The sequence below is a fragment of the Malurus melanocephalus genome, unplaced genomic scaffold (assembly GCF_030028575.1).
Source record: "Malurus melanocephalus ecotype Western Australia unplaced genomic scaffold, MMel_1.1 scaffold_135, whole genome shotgun sequence".
Classification (NCBI taxonomy): Eukaryota; Metazoa; Chordata; class Aves; order Passeriformes; family Maluridae; genus Malurus; species Malurus melanocephalus.
The window spans coordinates 1008023-1024612 of NW_026623367.1; the positions used below are offsets into that span (position 1 = coordinate 1008023).

At 44.5% G+C, this 16590-nt stretch overlaps 1 protein-coding gene across 3 annotated transcripts in view; it reads right to left on the minus strand.

Annotated features, from left to right (window-relative positions):
- ADCYAP1R1 (ADCYAP receptor type I) overlaps nt 1-14878 on the minus strand; it is a 138005-nt gene extending 123127 nt beyond the window's left edge. For all 3 annotated transcript variants that reach the window (XM_057370877.1, XM_057370876.1, XM_057370878.1), the window contains exons 1-2: nt 14800-14878; nt 14263-14536 (exon numbers count right to left, since the gene is read on the minus strand). The gene's annotated coding sequence lies outside the window, so the exon portion shown is untranslated. The remainder of the gene's footprint in view (nt 1-14262; nt 14537-14799) is intronic.
- Nucleotides 14879-16590: the final 1712 nt, after the last annotated feature.

A 16590-nucleotide genomic window follows, 5' to 3' on the forward strand; every position in this document is an offset into this window, starting at 1 on the left:
AAAAAAAAAAGGTCTTACTGCTACAGCAGTCCCATTCTTCAGCTAATTCCAGATCATTCCCTTCAGGGATGTCCCATCCCTGGGAGTGTCCAAGGCCAGGTTGGACAGGGCTTGGAGCACCCTGGGACAGTGGACGGTGTCCCTGCCAATGGCAGGGGGTGAAATGTGATGAGCTTTAAGGTCCCTTTCAACCCAAACCATTCTAAGATTCCATGGTAATTTCTCCCCTCCACTCCCCAAAATCACATTCCAAAATTTACTGTGAATAATGACAAATATGTAGGTTGATGACTTTGGTCAAATTTGTCTCTTAAGCATGAATTTGTGCTTTTTTTTTTTTGGTGGGTTTTTTTTTTTTTTTTTTTTTTCCCATGACAAAAAAACCCAAATCTCCCCTAGGTTTGGACATCAATGAGTCCCTTCCATGGCTGTGGGGGCTTTAGGGAGTGTCCACCCTCCACACCCCACAGCTTTCCTGTCACAGGATAACCTCCCATTTGCTACCATTTACTGGACACATTAAAAATCCTGCAGGATCTGTTCCTTCAGCTCCCACGGTGAGTGTGGATTTAAAAATGCCAACAGCATTAGCACAGACCCCTATTCCAAACAAAAATTCTGATATGCCAATGTGAGCTACAAAAAAAAAAAAAAAAAAAAACCAAAAAAACCCAACCTTTCTGAAGAAAAGTGCCACTTGTACTCTGACTTCTGAACACCTCTAAAGCACTAAAAACAGACATGAAGAAAATGCTCTAAAATTGCTCTTGTTGTTATTGTCACTAAGGAAACAACTTCCYAGGGATCTGCAAGTTGAGTGTACAGGCTCTTTGATGTGCAGCCARCTCTCTCTTCCAACACATTTCCAGCCCTCTGGTGAGCCAGGTCTGTCCACCAAGGGAGAGCTCTCTTGCTCTGTCTCAGCTGAGGCCTCGCTTCACGTGGGGTTTGAACTCTGATGCTCCAGAAAATCTGTAATCCAGACTTGCCRCAGCACGCAATATCAAATCACAGTCAGGACTAAACCAAGGGATTTTGCCTTAWGATACTCCCTTCTGCAATCTAGTAGCCCTGCCAGGAGAGCTAGAATAGYACAGGAGCTGGGGAATGTGGGAGGSACACGGCAGAATTTTTTCTRTCTSTTCACTTGTGGTGTTTTTTTCAGCCACACTTCACACACACCCCACACACAGAGYGATTGAGATGTGGGCTGGGTTTGGACTGAGGCAAACGGGTTTGTAGAAATGATTTAACCTCTTCAGCCCTTCAAGCAGAGTGGCCATCTGCACACTGCCTGTTGGGGATGATGTATGAGATTGGATAATCTCTGATTCGAGCCCAGGCATTGTAAAGGAGAATCTTAGTTAACCAGCAAACCCATTCAACATGTCATGCAAATAATTTCTCATTAATTCCATAACAATTTAATGACAATTTAGTGACCAAATTCCAGGAGYTCAGCATGTTCTCTGGGGTGTWTAATTTTTCAGCATCAGCACAGYCAATGTTTTCCAGAGTTGTAGAGTCCCTCACATCCCAAAAACTTGTTAGCATATTCTGCTGAAATACATTCAAACAGAGCAGAGAGATATCCCACCACCAGTTCTGCTGCAGACTAAGAAGCAAATAGTAACTAAATTAATTGAAAAGCGACACAGCATAGAACAGGTAGCAACTAAGAAACAGATTTTTTTTTTAATTGCTGGGGACTAAGCCAAGACTTGAAGAAAACTGGTTAAATAAAATACTTGCACAGGCTTTACTAATATAAAATAATTTCAGAGTGCTTGAACTTTGAAAATATTTTCTCATTACCATGGACAGGTGTCCATGTCAGATCTGACTTCCTGAGGCTCCTTGGAGGACTGATGTACTTCTCTCCAAGAAGTTGAACATGTCTTTATAGACAAGTTTATTTCTGGTGTGACTTTATCTTCTTTCAGTCTCCAGTCTTCTATTTCCCTTCTCCTTGTGTTAAAGGGTAACCTGGCTGTCTGCAACTCTCCTTCCTGAGCTCTCCATGYAGACCAAAAATGCTTAAAAGGTCTAAAAGCAAAGCTGTTCTGTCCAAGCAAACAGCTGGACCACAGTGAATCCATCTGTCAATGGCAACAAGTCAATAACCACAGAGCAATCCCCTACCAGGGTAAAAATCTCTGTGCAGCCAGCAAGAAGCCTTTGCTTTTACATTGAAATCATCATCTACCTTTGGAGCAGCAGTGATTTCTCAGCTATTTGTGTGTGAATAAGTTCAAGGAAGTGAACTGAGGAGCCAATGACCACCAGTGGTGGTTTCATAGCGGAGGCAAGGACATGGTTTTAATATTGTAACCACATTGTGAAATACATCAGGTTTGGAACTTTCCTTGGCCTTGAGGGCAAATAATGTCTTTGCCATCAGTTTTGCTCACTCTGCCAAACTGCTTCACCATCAACTAGAACACCCTCATCCAAACTGCCTGAAAAACACTCTGTGGGCCACAACATTTGCAACTGTGCAATTTCCCTTAATTTGTTAAATATCTTATTTATTTGATGTTGCATGGAGAGTTTGGAAATCAGATTCTCCTGGGTTGCTGCAGATTCTGGTGTTTTCCCTCCCATCAGAGCCGTGCAAATGATTATCTGCCTTCCTCCCCATTTCCAGTCTCATTGGTATTCACTCAAGCACTGTCAAGCAAATGTACCTCTGCCAGAGAGATCTTCATGAAAACAGCTTCTCCTCATCTAGGGAGATTGGTTTTATCTCGAAAAGACAACAGAAATTTCTGTCACTGTGCATCACAGAGATAAAAAGGCGAAATTGCAAAACCCGAGCAATTGAAAAATGTTTGACGACGAGTCTGTGCCTGTCTGAGCACGCAAGAACTCTGACGTGAGTTTTCCTCAGATAATTCCTTAACTACCAATTTAAGATAATGACAGCGACACTTTCAAGAAATCCTTTGGGAGAAGAGTATGTATTCAGTTTTAAATTCTATAAAACTGTGAAAGAAATATTTTGATTTTTTTTTTTTTTCTTTAAAACGATTAACCCTATGTCCCATCCTTGACATGGAAAGCCTTTGTTTTGTAAATCTATAAGGGGAGCTGAGAGTGTTTTACAAATCAAAGTGGATTTTACTCCAGGAGCTTCAGACATATGCTTTGTGCATGTTTATAGATAACCAAGTCATCCCAGACTCCTGTAATGGACAGTAGTGAGGGGGAAAAAGCCATTATGAGGCACAAGAGATCTGATTTAATTTTTTTGCTTCAAGAAAAAAAAAGAAATTAATTGAACTTTGTATTTTCATACTACTTAGACGTATTGCAGAATGTTTTATCTATGTATATATGATGGAGAGAATATCTTTAAAAAGGCATGTAGTGCTAGGACAAGGGGAAATGGTTTTAGAACAAGAGAAGGTTTAGATAGGATATTAGGAAGAAATTGTTCCCTTGAGGGTGATGAGATACTGGAACAGATTTACCAGAGAAGCTGTGACTGTCCCTGGATCCCTGGAAGTGTCCAAGGCCAGGCTGGACGGGGCTTAGAGCACCCTGGGATAATGGAAACTGTCCCTGCCCATGGATTGGGTTGGAATGAGAAGGTCTCTAAGGCCCCTTCCAACCCAAAGCATTCTGTGATTCCATGGCATAGATATTTTGTAGAAATTTGTTGAAAGTGCACCTCTCCAGGTGTCTCGTGCAGGATGYTGTGATTCTGCAATGGCACTTCATTGCTACTGGAGCAACAGGTTGAGGAAATCCCCAAAAGAACAAACAAGCTTCTGTTTTCTGATTCATCTAAATGATTTATTTTAAAAGAATTCGAAGAATGTAGGTAGCATATTTGCTAAGAGACATATCAAGAACTTGGGGTCATGTCTCGTTTATCCCATGGTATTGTTTGTTGTGAGGCCAAGTTGCAACAAGCAGGGCAAACACATCTGACAAACATTTCAGCATTGCTGACATTAATTAAAGGTTCCTTCCCTGGGCTCATTGCAYAACGTCATGTAAGAGCACTTCCAAAGCTCCTCACGGGAAACTCAGAGGGGAAAACTCAAAACAACGGCAGAGAAAGGTGCAGGTCACAATGTGCTTCTCCTGCTTTRTACTGTAATTCAGGGGTCACTGAAGGCAGCACTCTGCTGAGAGAGGCAATAAAGAATRAGGTGTGGGATCATATAGAACGTCTTGTAAAACCAGCCTGGAAAATACAGAGCGGCCCACTATGGAGCTTGTGGTGATGTTGGSTGAAATCATGGTAAGAACAGCCTGAATCACAACTGAAATAGAGAACACAGCAAAGAAGGGGTAGACAATCAAAATAGCACAGAGGGGAATGAAAAATACATGGAGGAACGTGCATCTTCTTACTCTTTTGCACATTTGATTATTAAATGGACTGGTGAATCACTGTGGTTCATTTTGCTGACAGTGGAGGAGTTCACATCAACTTAGAGATGAGAACTTTCTTACAGCTACAGATGATGTCACTACTACCTGTCCTATGCAGAGCACATAAATATTTTTTTCTTTCTTCATATTCCCTTACAACACTCAGTTTTCTCACCCTTCCTCATCTCACAGGAGAAAAAATTGCCACAAAAGTTAACACAATGTTTAGAAGTGCTGAAAATTAAGGCAGGAGGATGTCGGGACAATGTGCTGATCTATATCGCCCCAGCAGCAAAGGAARAAAAGTCTTGAGATGCATTTTGAGGAAAGACAGAAATCATTACTTTCTTTAAGCAGTAAAGAAATTCTTGGAGATTTTTACCTCCTTTACTSAGRGGATGATGAGGCCCTGGCACAGGGTGCCCAGAGAAGCTGTGGCTGCTCCTGGATCCCTGGGAGTGTCCAAGGTCAGGTTGGACATTGGGGCTTGGAGCAGCCTGGGACAGTGGAGGTGTCCCTGCCCGGGGCAGGTGTGGAACTGGATGTGGTTTAAAGTCCTTTCCAACCTAAACCATTCTGTGATTCCATGGTTCTATCATTCTGTGATTCCATGGTTCTATGATTCCATGATTCCATGATTCCATGATTCTATGTTAAGGGCAGTTGCAAAGATTTGAAAGAACAGGGTAGGCACAGCCATCCTCAAGTCTGTTTTCTTTACATTTGCTATTCCTGATAAAAATGCACTAAAAAGATAAATACAGCTCACGCTTTCTGGTCTGATCTCCTACCTGTTGCAGGCTAAATGTAAACACAGAAGCATTGAAAGTGGTGGATTTTCAGTCACACAGAAACAGCTGCACATTACAGGGATAAATTTTGGAAATGGCAAGGACGTGGCACAGGCACAGAAAAATTTGGCATGTTGAAACCAGCCCGTGAATCAGAAGCTGTTATATTTTGGGTTAAAGCTCTCAGAGCTGATTTATAAAATGCCAGTTTGAACATGCTGCTGAGGAGAGTGATATGGATTATCTTGGCCATGCACTCAGACACGCCTGCATATTCTTTCCAGTCTGGCCAGTTTACATGGAATGGGTAGATATGTGRACTTTTCTTTTTTCAGATCATCTTCTCTGGCTTACCTGGCTCTTCCACAGCACTCACTGCCTAGTGTTCCCTCATAATGGAGGTTAAAAGGATGTCCAGTCCAATGAATTATTTTAGAAACCTCATTTAGGGTCAAAATAATTGAAATCTGGATTCTACAGATTTGGATTTCTGCAGATTTGTTGTAAAGAAAACACTCAACAAACATTTCGTTCCACCCAGAAATCTGCACACATAAAAAGGTTGTATTTTAGAGCAAGTAGTTATAAGAGAAGCAAAAGGGAAATTATATAAAATTATATATGATTGCCAGAAAATCCAGACAACCCCTGGTTTAAATGAAAGCTTTTTTAAACTTCGACATTTCAGCAAATGACATTCRTTAGAGCATAGTCTGTCAGTTCATTAAGCAGAATATCAGGTTAGAGTTTCTCCACTGCATCTTAATGTTCAGGTGAACTTCCTTCTCAGCTTTTAAGAAAATAACCGTGAGTTTCAAATTATCTGATCAAAGTGATGTGGTTCAGCGATCACAGTGCTGTTTCCATACCTGTMTTTTTCATGACTTTTCACACACTAAACTCCTTCTGGCTGTGAATGGATTTGGCAAAGGGTCACACCCATGATACTGCATAATGCAGAGTAYGTGAAAATTTGCATAATCTATTTATTGAGGTCTTTCTCAGAAGCTCTTTGGGAATAGTAGAGTGACTAAATTATGTCCTTGTTCTAATTCAGTAGGGACAGYGGGAAGGAGAGCAAGAGATCGATGTATCCTGATCTATCAGGAGAAAAAAAAATAAATCAAGACCATGTCAAAAGGGAGACTTTTAGTTTGAAGAATTCATTTCAAAGTTTGCTAGGATGATGTGAGACTTATTTTGCCAGATGGATCCTGGGAAGATAAAAAGATTATTTTTCCTTCAGGGAGAGTTTCATCAGAGGTTTTCCAAAGTGATCACACAAAGCTCCCCAGAAGACTTGGGAGATGCTGGGCCTATCAGAAGAATATTAAAACCTTCTGCTTTGGAGAGCTTTGCTTTAAATAGGTCATGTTTTGCTTTAATCACCTTGGCCCCACCTCTGTGTTTTCTGGAGCTAGAGAACGTGCCAGAAAAATGAAAGCAGAAAAAAGCAACATGAACCTTCACCAAAGAAAGTGTGTAGCTGACACTGTTCACTCCAAACAGGAGAGTTTGGAGAAATGAAACAATCAAATAGAAAAGCCAACAGAACTTGGAACCTGGACAGAAAGTTCTTTTCATTTTAAAAATGCAAAAGTAACCTGGACAGAAAGTTCTTTTCATTTTAAAAATGCAAAAGTACATGTAGATGAAATCTACATGTCAAGGAAGCTGGGAAAATGATTCACCAGGAAAAATGCCACACTGGAGCTGGTGAAGCACAAACATTCAAAGAATCCAGAAGTTCTTTCTCTCCCTAGAAGGAGACAGCAATCTGGGCARCAAAAGCCAGGAGCTGTCAGTGGTAGCTGAATCTGGAGAAAGTCAAATGCAGCCTCGAGGTTGTCTCAGGATAAAAAAGATTCCCAGAATGATTTGGAGCTAAATAGATAAACCTGTAATGTAGCAATTTTTCATGACCCAGTGTATTAACTGTGATCCAAGACAGCAACACAAAAGGATATTATCCAGCTTTGTATGAGAGTAAATGAAAAACAACTAATTATTTGTGTGCCTGGTAAGAGCAACGAGCCCAAGATTTCATCTGCCTCGTTCTACACCCTCAGAAGGGATCAGAATGCCAGGACAGGATTCAGACAGCACATGAAACCATCTCAGTGGTATTTATTGAAGACTTTTCAAGCTAAAACGCTACAGAGCTCAATCTGTTGTAGATAACTGTATTTATCCTCATTGACTTGGCACTGGCCAGAGGCCAGAATCAGTGCCTGAAATGCCAGTGTTTGGTGCACCAATACCCCAGGGTATTTAACCTGCCCTCACACACAGGGGAAATGATGTGCTGCAGGTAAACATCACACTGACAAATGCCTAATGGATGTTACATACCTCAGGGGATCTCAAAGCACACTTCACACCTGTGTTTAAGCGACTGAAGCATGCCCTAAATCTCCTTTTATTGTAACAGGAGTTTCTGCACTCAGACACAGGCAGACACTGCAAAACCCACACCTGTCTTGAGGTGTGTTGATCTGCAAGCCGAGTCCCATTTCTCATCAGCATGACAGAAATTATCTTAGCAAAAGAGACCTGCAAGAGGAAAGGGAATGAGGTGAAAATCCATCAGGGGTGCTCTTGCTGGAGAGATCAAAAAGGTTGTGACATGCCTTTCCTCTCCTCTTCTGAATGAAATTCAGAGCCTGTGAAGGCCCTTTTCCATGGCTATCACTGCTACATCCAGCTGTGGAACAAACAACACAAAAAGCTGGGGAATACAGAGCAGTGTGCAGAGGCTGAAAGGATGCAGAGGGACAGCTTGCACATGGCTGATATTGGCTTTCCACCCCACTCTCCCTGCAGCCACYGAGATCTATTCTCTAATGAAGTTCTTTCCAGCTGTTCACCCACTGTACGTAATCATCTCAGCTCACAAACCCATTCAGCAGCACAAAAACCCCATCCAGCCTGTCAAAAGCCACGAAACCCGAATGAATGAGTGTGGCTTGTGCAATCCAAGGCTCTGGTGACAGCTGTGACACATTCGCAGCCTTAGTCATGAAGAGCTTAAGCATCTGCGGTATTTCGGGTGCTCTCTCATCTCCTCTGCATCTTTAGTTAGAGCACAAAACTCCTGGAAGGGATCCAAATATCCAGCTCTCTAAAACACAGGAAATGAGTAACTTCACTAACTTTAACTTGGGTCTTTAAATAATGCACTTGTGCTGGCTTCTTCATAGAATTTGTTTCTAGGCCAAAAGAGAAAGTTCTGTTGTGCGTCCAAAATCTCAGATACAAATCAAGCCCAAGCTCATATTTGGCTTTGGTACTAATTACATCAATTTGAGAATGGAGATGCATGCAAAATGTCATTATTGCAAATATTTGTTTTTAAAAGGAAATGCTATTTACTTATAACCATGGACATGCCATTTTATGTTTTTGCTAGAAATAAAAAGAGCCTTCTCTAAACCTACTTCAAAAATGTGACAGTAAGAGCAGAAACAGAAATGTTGTGATTTAATAAAGTCTTTCCATTCCAGGAAAAGGAATTCATAGTTAAGGATATCTAAGCTATTTTAAACTCCCTTTCCAAATATATATAATTTATTTCTGCTGTGGAGAAATGTATCTCTTGCTGCTACAACTTGAACTCCAGTCTGTATATCAGTGGGCTCTGAGAGATTGTTTTGTTTTGTTTTTGTATTATTAGGTTTTCAGTAACTAATTTTAAAGGCTGTAATGAAGCAGGAAGGCGTTAGTTAAGTCTATTTATCAGCAGACTTTGTTAGCTTAGGACAGAGGGTGAAAGCAGTAAAATAAAAAAGCACTGAGCCATTGATATATGGCAAAAAGCTGGCTTTTAGGTCACCTAGTTCTGAGCACAAGTGCTCCAAACTGGTCAAAATGTATTTCACAAGGTGCCAACCCTGACTAATGAGGTCTGGTCAGCATTCATCTCCATCCCTGTGCAACTTCCAGTGCAGCCATTCCCACCCTTGGTAGAGCAGATGAATTTGGAGCATTGCACAGCTCCTGCCTGGCTCAGGGAACAGGCAGTGTGTGTCTGCAGAAAATCGTGTCACTGTCACCCATCCACAAAATCACATCCAGCTTCAGCTGGAAAATCCCTCTGGGTAACTGGACTGATTCACTAAAAAAACCTTTAAGATTTAAAAAAAAAAATCAAGGAATAATTTAAAAAACAAAACGAAACAAAATAAAAAAGATAACTCKGTAACATGTTGTCTGGGACACAAAGCACGAATTTTCCTTTAGCTGCAATCTGCCCTTCATGAAATAAAAGGAAGATGTGAAGTCCACCACAGCAGTCTTGGGATTTTCATAAAACTTACCATCTATCAAAATTTGAGAGCTGGCAAAACATCATTGGCCTTCCCCTCCAAAGAAAGATGGGAGCAAGAGAGGAACCACACCTCATGGGGGTGGCTGAGACCCCATGGAAGGATCTTTCACRGGTTATGGATGTGTGTCTGAATCAGCTGCTGCAAGAACCTCCACAGGGTGATTCACCTGACCCACTTCAGGCTGGGATCAACCACCCTCCTCACCCCTCACACAGGGAATTGGGGTGATTGCCTTGGATGTGAGCATTTGGCTTTCAGATGCTTTAAGTGAGAGTGGATGAGCGTCATCCAGGCAGCCAAACTTCCGAGTGAGAAAGCCTTTCCTCCGCATGAAATGAACAATGGTTTCACCAGGGGTTCCTTTGGGGACAAGCTTCCTCCTGAGARCGAGTGAATTTATACATCCCCCACTCCTCAGAGATGGACCTAATGATACAKCTGCTCCCTGGAAACCAAGAGCTTCATTCAGTCGTAGTTCCCTTCAATACAAATTTATTTTCTTATRAATCCTCACAGAATCAGATTGGACAATGCATTGTCCCTTGCAGGGACAGAAAGCAGCAAAACTTGCCTGATTCTGAGCAACAAATGAATAAAAATTAAAAATCCAGGCTATTAACCCACCACACAGATTAAAACATCTTTTCCTGCCCTAACSCTCAGCTCCATTTAGCAAACCAACAAATCACAGATAACAGACCATAATTATCCTTCCATTTGCAGCTCCCAAGCAATCCTAACCCAGCCATCTCTAATGGGGTGCAAAAGCCACTGTGATTGAGGCTTTTTGTGAAATGCTTCAAACTGGATGGACAAACCTGCAAACGGCATGGCAGATGTTTAATGACGTATGTTCAGTAACGAGCTTTTAGATGTCAAAATTCCCAATGGGTTATAAAATRAATTGTTGCTACTGCCATAATTATTATTAAGGGGAATTTGACCATATACATATTTATCCCATTTTATCTCAATTTTAAAGTGAATTATGAATCACATTAACAGAAACTAGAATTATTGAGTTGTTTGTTGGGTATTTTGGTGTTTGTTTTGGTTTGGGTTTTTGTTAACAATGGMATTAAGCAGAAGTTTTTCCACTTTCTACAACTTAAAAAAAAAAAAAAAATTATAGCCATTAAAAAGATCAAAGTAGTTTGAGATCGTAGTTCTGTCTGAAGCTATCCAGCAGTAAAATATGACACCTGAATGAGCAGGGATGAGACTGCCACGGTGCCTCCAGKGCAGATAAATTGAAGAATTTGTATTCAACAGTAGCCTGGAAGCAGAGCAGCAAACAAGAGTCGCTGCAGCTGCATATTTCTGCAGGACCCTTTCTGGGGGAATATTCCTCAGCACAACAGCCACGTTGGCTTTAAATGCTCTGTGGGGTGATGCCTCCACCTTTTCTTTAGGAGATGGAATGGTTTAGCTCGTCCTAARATGTCCAACCCTGAAATTATTAATCTGGCTACTCTGGAGATGAGTTTGCAGGGGAACACCACCAATGAGCTGCAGCGAATTACATAAACAAGGCTTGAACAACCCAGTGAGTTTTATGCTCCCTTCCTAGTTTGTCTTGTGCAGATAAAAGTTCAAGCCTAAGAAGACAGATAATAAATGGAGAGAGCAAGAGGTGGTCAGAGACTAAAATATCAACAAAATGATGGGGTGAGGGGTGGATATTCTGCCATGAAGCTTCTGAAAAAAAGATTCTGCCTTTTTTTTCCCATATATCTGTGCCCTTTAAATTACAATCCAAACGTCTCAGCAGCCACGACAGACACAGGAATTCTYGTCCTTGTTAGTGCTGTGGAAAACTACCAAATACCTTTCTGTATGCAAAGCATTCCTTATAAACAGCACAAGTTCAGCACCKAGGGAACTGGGAAAGTGTCTCCTCAGGGATACTCTGAGCAGCCTGTGCTCCAGCTCACCCTGGTGAGACAGTGCCAGCAAAGATCGCTTTCAAGTTGTGGAGAGCAAAAAAAGAGAGAGCTCCTCACTGCTACATTTACATCCCTTTCAGCAGAGCTGCTCCACTTCTGTCCTGGTGTGGAAAACTCACTCTGAAATCCTGTTGACTGCAGYGTGCACCAAAGCACAGATGGTATGGGATTGGCTGGATGTGAAAGGAGCAGAGGAAATGGAAACAAGGAAACACAAGCCAACAAAAAACTCATTTCATTGACTTAAAGATTGCAGCTGCTCTGTCTGGGCCAAGGAATGGGGTGAAATAAAATTCACTATCTCCTCTGACTTCCACATGCTCATATTGGTTTTCCTCTCCTGGGGACAGTGGCAGATAAACAATTTCTCTGTTAAATCAGAACTAACTGCAAGACCTGATATTTCTGTAGGTTTCTCCACCAGATAYGAGCTGCAGCATGATCCTGCCCTGAGTTCACTTTTTCTCAGCGCTTCTTAACTCAGATACTCTGGTTTCATTAAAAGATAGTCTGAGCTAATTTGGGAATTAGACTGTTTGTACTAAGTGTGCTCAGAAGGAAGGAAAGGCAAACAAAATCTGCTACACTGGAATGAATCAGCTCGGGGACACGGGTCTCAACTTATCGAAGGCACAGGCACATATGGAACTCAACCCCGGGAAAAAAAAAACAAAAAAACATCTCCAGGATGCCGTCTCAGCCAGCCAAATGAGGAGAGACACGCTGAACAAAGGTCTGAATCTTCCCAACAGTGCAGCCCACAAGCTCACAAATCTCAGGTTTTCTCTGCCTGGTAGCATCCCACCACAGAGCTCCTGCCCCCGTGTTTGTGAGCCTCACAAACACACCGACAGCACCATGCCAACAGCAGACATCTTAAACCCACAGGGGAGGAGGAACCCTCAGATTCCTTGCAGGAACCCCAGCTGGTGATGGAAAGCTAAAGCCAAGGAGCAATCACAAATCTTCTTGCCTGTTTRAAGAGAAATAAGTGTATTTATCACACAGATGATCACCCCATGACCTTGAAGCCTGTGCAGGGTCCACAGTTATCCTCCCAGTCACTCACACATGCCTTTGGTTGGAGAGAGCAAAAAGGCAGAAAGCTTCTGAGATAAATGGCCAGGACAAAGCCAGATCAATCCGAGTGTCCTGAATGACAACGAAGCAGCAGCCCTTGCCCTCAGCACACAGAAACAGGTGGGAATAAAAGTGGASGACCACAACCAAGACACAAACAGACACATCAGCTTTAATCCAAWACCCATCATTGCCCTGATCAGCATTCCTTAATTATTCACCAAATCAGAGCAGCCTTGCTTACCCATCCAACAGGACAACTTCTTCCAAGCCAGCTCCAGGCTGCCTGGCATTAGCCAGAGATGCTTGTATAACACGCTCTTTCTCTGCAGCTACACCAGGAGCACTTTCAGGAGTTTGCCTCCGTGCTATCATTAACCTTCAGTGATCAAACATTCCTCTGGATTAGCCACGGAAGCRTCTGCCTGCTGTCCCTGACTGCATAGGCTGAGCAGAGGAGTGAGGGGGCTGTGTACCCAAACAGCCAAGTGCAAACCCTTTTGCTGTTTTTTTAGATGCCAGCAGATTAAATTAAAAAATCCAACAAGCTGCCTCAGTTACATACTGCTGTAGCAGTCCACCCCTTGCACTGTAATTAACATGCACCAGACGGACGGTAATTTATAATTCCCTGGGCAAGAATCACGTCACTTTTCCATCTTATTCACTTTAGTTAAGATTTTCTTCCTATTACAGCTACCTCCAGTGCTACTCCAACACATCCTTYGAGCTAAAGGCCAGATTCTGTTTACCTGAACATCAGATGCAGAAGAAATCCACTGACTTCCAGGGAGTTCTTCCAGATCTGCCTCTGTGCAAGCGGGATGATGGTGTAGCCATAAACACCGGTGTGTCACTAATTAAACCTCCCTTTTTCCCCGTGCATTTCCCAGTTCTGCACAGCATGCTGCATTTAGTGCATTTCCTTTCTCTCCCTGGCTGCAAAGTCCTCAGATTCCAACACGTACCCGAACRCTTCGCATCCTAAATCCAGAGCGCAGCGGAAAGGAACCTGTCCAGCGTGCCACCCCCCTGCCTGGAGATGTGCTCTGCATGAAGATGGTATTATTAGAACCAGCTGTTCAAACGCTGATAAGGAGCAGTGCTCGGAGGCACGCGAGCAGAGGTCAAAGGCACACTAACTGCAATTTTCCCCTCCTACCCCAYAGCAAAAACAAGGAAGTCCCACTGCACTGCTTGAAGGGTGAATCAGAGTTTCTGCGGCAGGTGAAGATGCAGAACTGCATCGGGAGCCTTGAGCGGGGAAATGCCGACAGCAGCGGCGGGGCTGTTAGCAATCAGGGTTTATTTACCAGCCATATTGTGTTAAAACCAGACGTGATTCCCATACCGAGCGCCTTAACCTGTCACCGCCGGCAAAGGGAGATTGATTTGTTTGCAAAGAACCAAACCTAGCTGGAGGACGCATCCTCCGAGCGTGCCGAAGGAAGGCAGGAAGCCAGCATGCGATGTCCCCCCTAAAGAAGTATTGCCCGGACCTGGGGAGGCTGAGGGACGAGCCGCTAAATCAATGTCACTCGCAGAGCAGCCGGCCGTTCCCTTTCCCCCGCCGGCTGCGGCAGCGCGGCTGTAGCATCCCCGGGCTCGGGGGATGGAGCATTCCCGGGCTCGGGGGATGGAGCATTCCCGGGCTAGGGGGATGGAGCATTCCCGGGCTCAGGGGATGGGGCTGCTCCGCGAGGAGGTGGGGGAGGCCGGGGAAGGACTCACCATTGCAGCAGGGCTCCGTCCCGGCGCTGGAGATGCCGCATCCCCGGGGGTGTGCGCCCGGCGCGGGGGGACAGTGGCCGTGGGGAGCGGCTCCGCTCCGGCCCCGCTGACCGCGCTGGCTCCGAGCGGCCGCGGCCGCGCTCCCCCCGGCCGGAGGAGGGGTCGGTGCCTCCGAAGGGAATCCAAATTCCTCCTCCCTTGCCTGCCGGTCATGTCCAGGCTGCCTTTGCTCAGGGGATGGGCCAGCTCCTGGCCGTGAAGGAATCTGCCATGGCTAAATTAAAAAAAAAAAAAAAAACAAAAACAAAACCAAAACCAAACAACAACAAAAATAAAAACCGAGAAGGGAGGCGGGGTATTTTAAAACTTTTTTTTGCTATATATATTTTGCTTTTCTTTTTCTTTCTTTAGGGGGGCTACTGGTGCTCSGGCGGGGCGGGGGACCAGGGGGTGCTCAGGCTGGCTGAGATGCTGTGCCGGGATGAGATGCTCTGGTGCGCTCGCCCCTGTCCCTGTGCCTGTGTGTGATTCTCATACCCAGACAATGCTCTGCAAAGCGAGCTGGTCCTGCGGAGAAATGCAAACACCTCCTCCCCCGAGTGCCTGAGCAAAGGGAAAGGGATATGGAACCAATAGCTTCTCCTTGGCTGCTCTCATTAATATGGAGGAGAAAAAGAAACCAATGAGGAAAAGTGGGAGGAGGGATTTATTCAAATCAAATTTCTTCCATCGAACACCCTTTCCCCCGTTTTTTCCTTTCTTTCTCCCAYCTCCCTCAAATCTCCCTTCTCCCTATCACCTTAGCCCCCTTTCTGCGGTCCYAGACATTTTTATTTCTTATTTCATTACTGTGGCAGGGTCAGCAGCACACGGCGATGGGAGGGAGGATGGCATCGCTGCCGSGAGGSAGAGGGGGCTGTGCGAGGGAGGATRAAGGGAGCCAATTTCTCCCGGACCTGCAGCGAATTGATTGCAAAGAAGAGCGATAAAGTGGCTGGAGTTGTCAGGGAAGGGAACCCAGGGGGAGCAGAGCAGGGTTTTCAGCTGGAAGCAGCATTTTGCAGATGGTGTTTGCAGATGGGCAGGTGGCCTCTGTCCAGGCTGACCCTCTGAGCTTGGGAACAGGATTTTCTCCTCTCCTACAGCTGAKGTACACCCAGGAAGAGAAGTGACCGCACAGGAACAGCAGCATCTGTGCTGTCCTGCATTGCCCCAGAGCTGCACAGCAGCGGGATCCCTGAAACAGCAGGGCAGGAGTGGCATCTGTTGCTGGAAAAGCGATGGGATGGAGCTGCAGGGAGGGCTGGGATGGCTGGGGAGAAGGGAAGGGCTGTCTGGCTGGTTCTCCTGTCCAGTGCCTGCAGAAGGGCAGGGTGGCACATGTGCTCTGCACAAAAGCATCCAGGCACTGCTCCCTTCTGCACAGCATCAGGGAAGGCCCTCCAGACCTGGAAAATGACCCCTGAGGGGCCTGAGCATGGACAGAATAGACAGGCCCTGGCAGACCTGGAAAAGGACCACAGAAGGAACCTGAGCATGGACAGCAGGCCTGGAGGAACCCTCGGCCAGGACATCCAGTGGAGACACTAGAAAAGAATAGACTAGAATAGAAAAGAATAGAAAAGAATAGAAAAGAATAGAATAGAATAGAGTGGAATATAGAATAGAATAGAATAGAATAGAATAGAATAGAATAGAATAGAATAGAATAGAATAGAATAGAATAGAATAGAATAGAAATCATTAAGCTGATTTTGCTGTTGCCAACCATGGCCCCACAAACCCATGTCAAGACTCTGAGATGTTGAATGCCCACATCCTTATCCAAATTCTGAGAGATGTGCTGGAAGACCAGCTGCCTGCTAACGAGGGCWCTTCTAATTACCCTGAAATTCCAAGACACCTGTAGACCTGTTGGGGAAGCCCTTTCCTCTGCTTATCTCTTCACAGGATCACAGAATCATTAYGGCTGGAAAAGACCTCCAAGGTCATTGATTCCACCCTTTGACCAAACACCCCCTTGCCAACTAAACCAGAGCACTGAGTGCCACACCCGGTCATTCCCTGGACACCTCCAGGGGAGGAGAGTCCCCCACTCCCCTGGGCAGCTCTTGACAGTACTTGACAACCCTTTCCATGATGAAATTCTCCCTGGTGTCTAACCTGAGCCTCCCATGGCACAGCCTGAGGCCATTTCCTCTTGTCTGGGGGTTTGTTGCTGGAGAAGRGACCAACCCCCACCTGGCTACAGCCTCCTGACAGGGAGTTTAGAGGAAAAGGTCTCTCCTCTGCCTCCTTTTCTCTGCACTTTTACCACTTTCCCTTGAT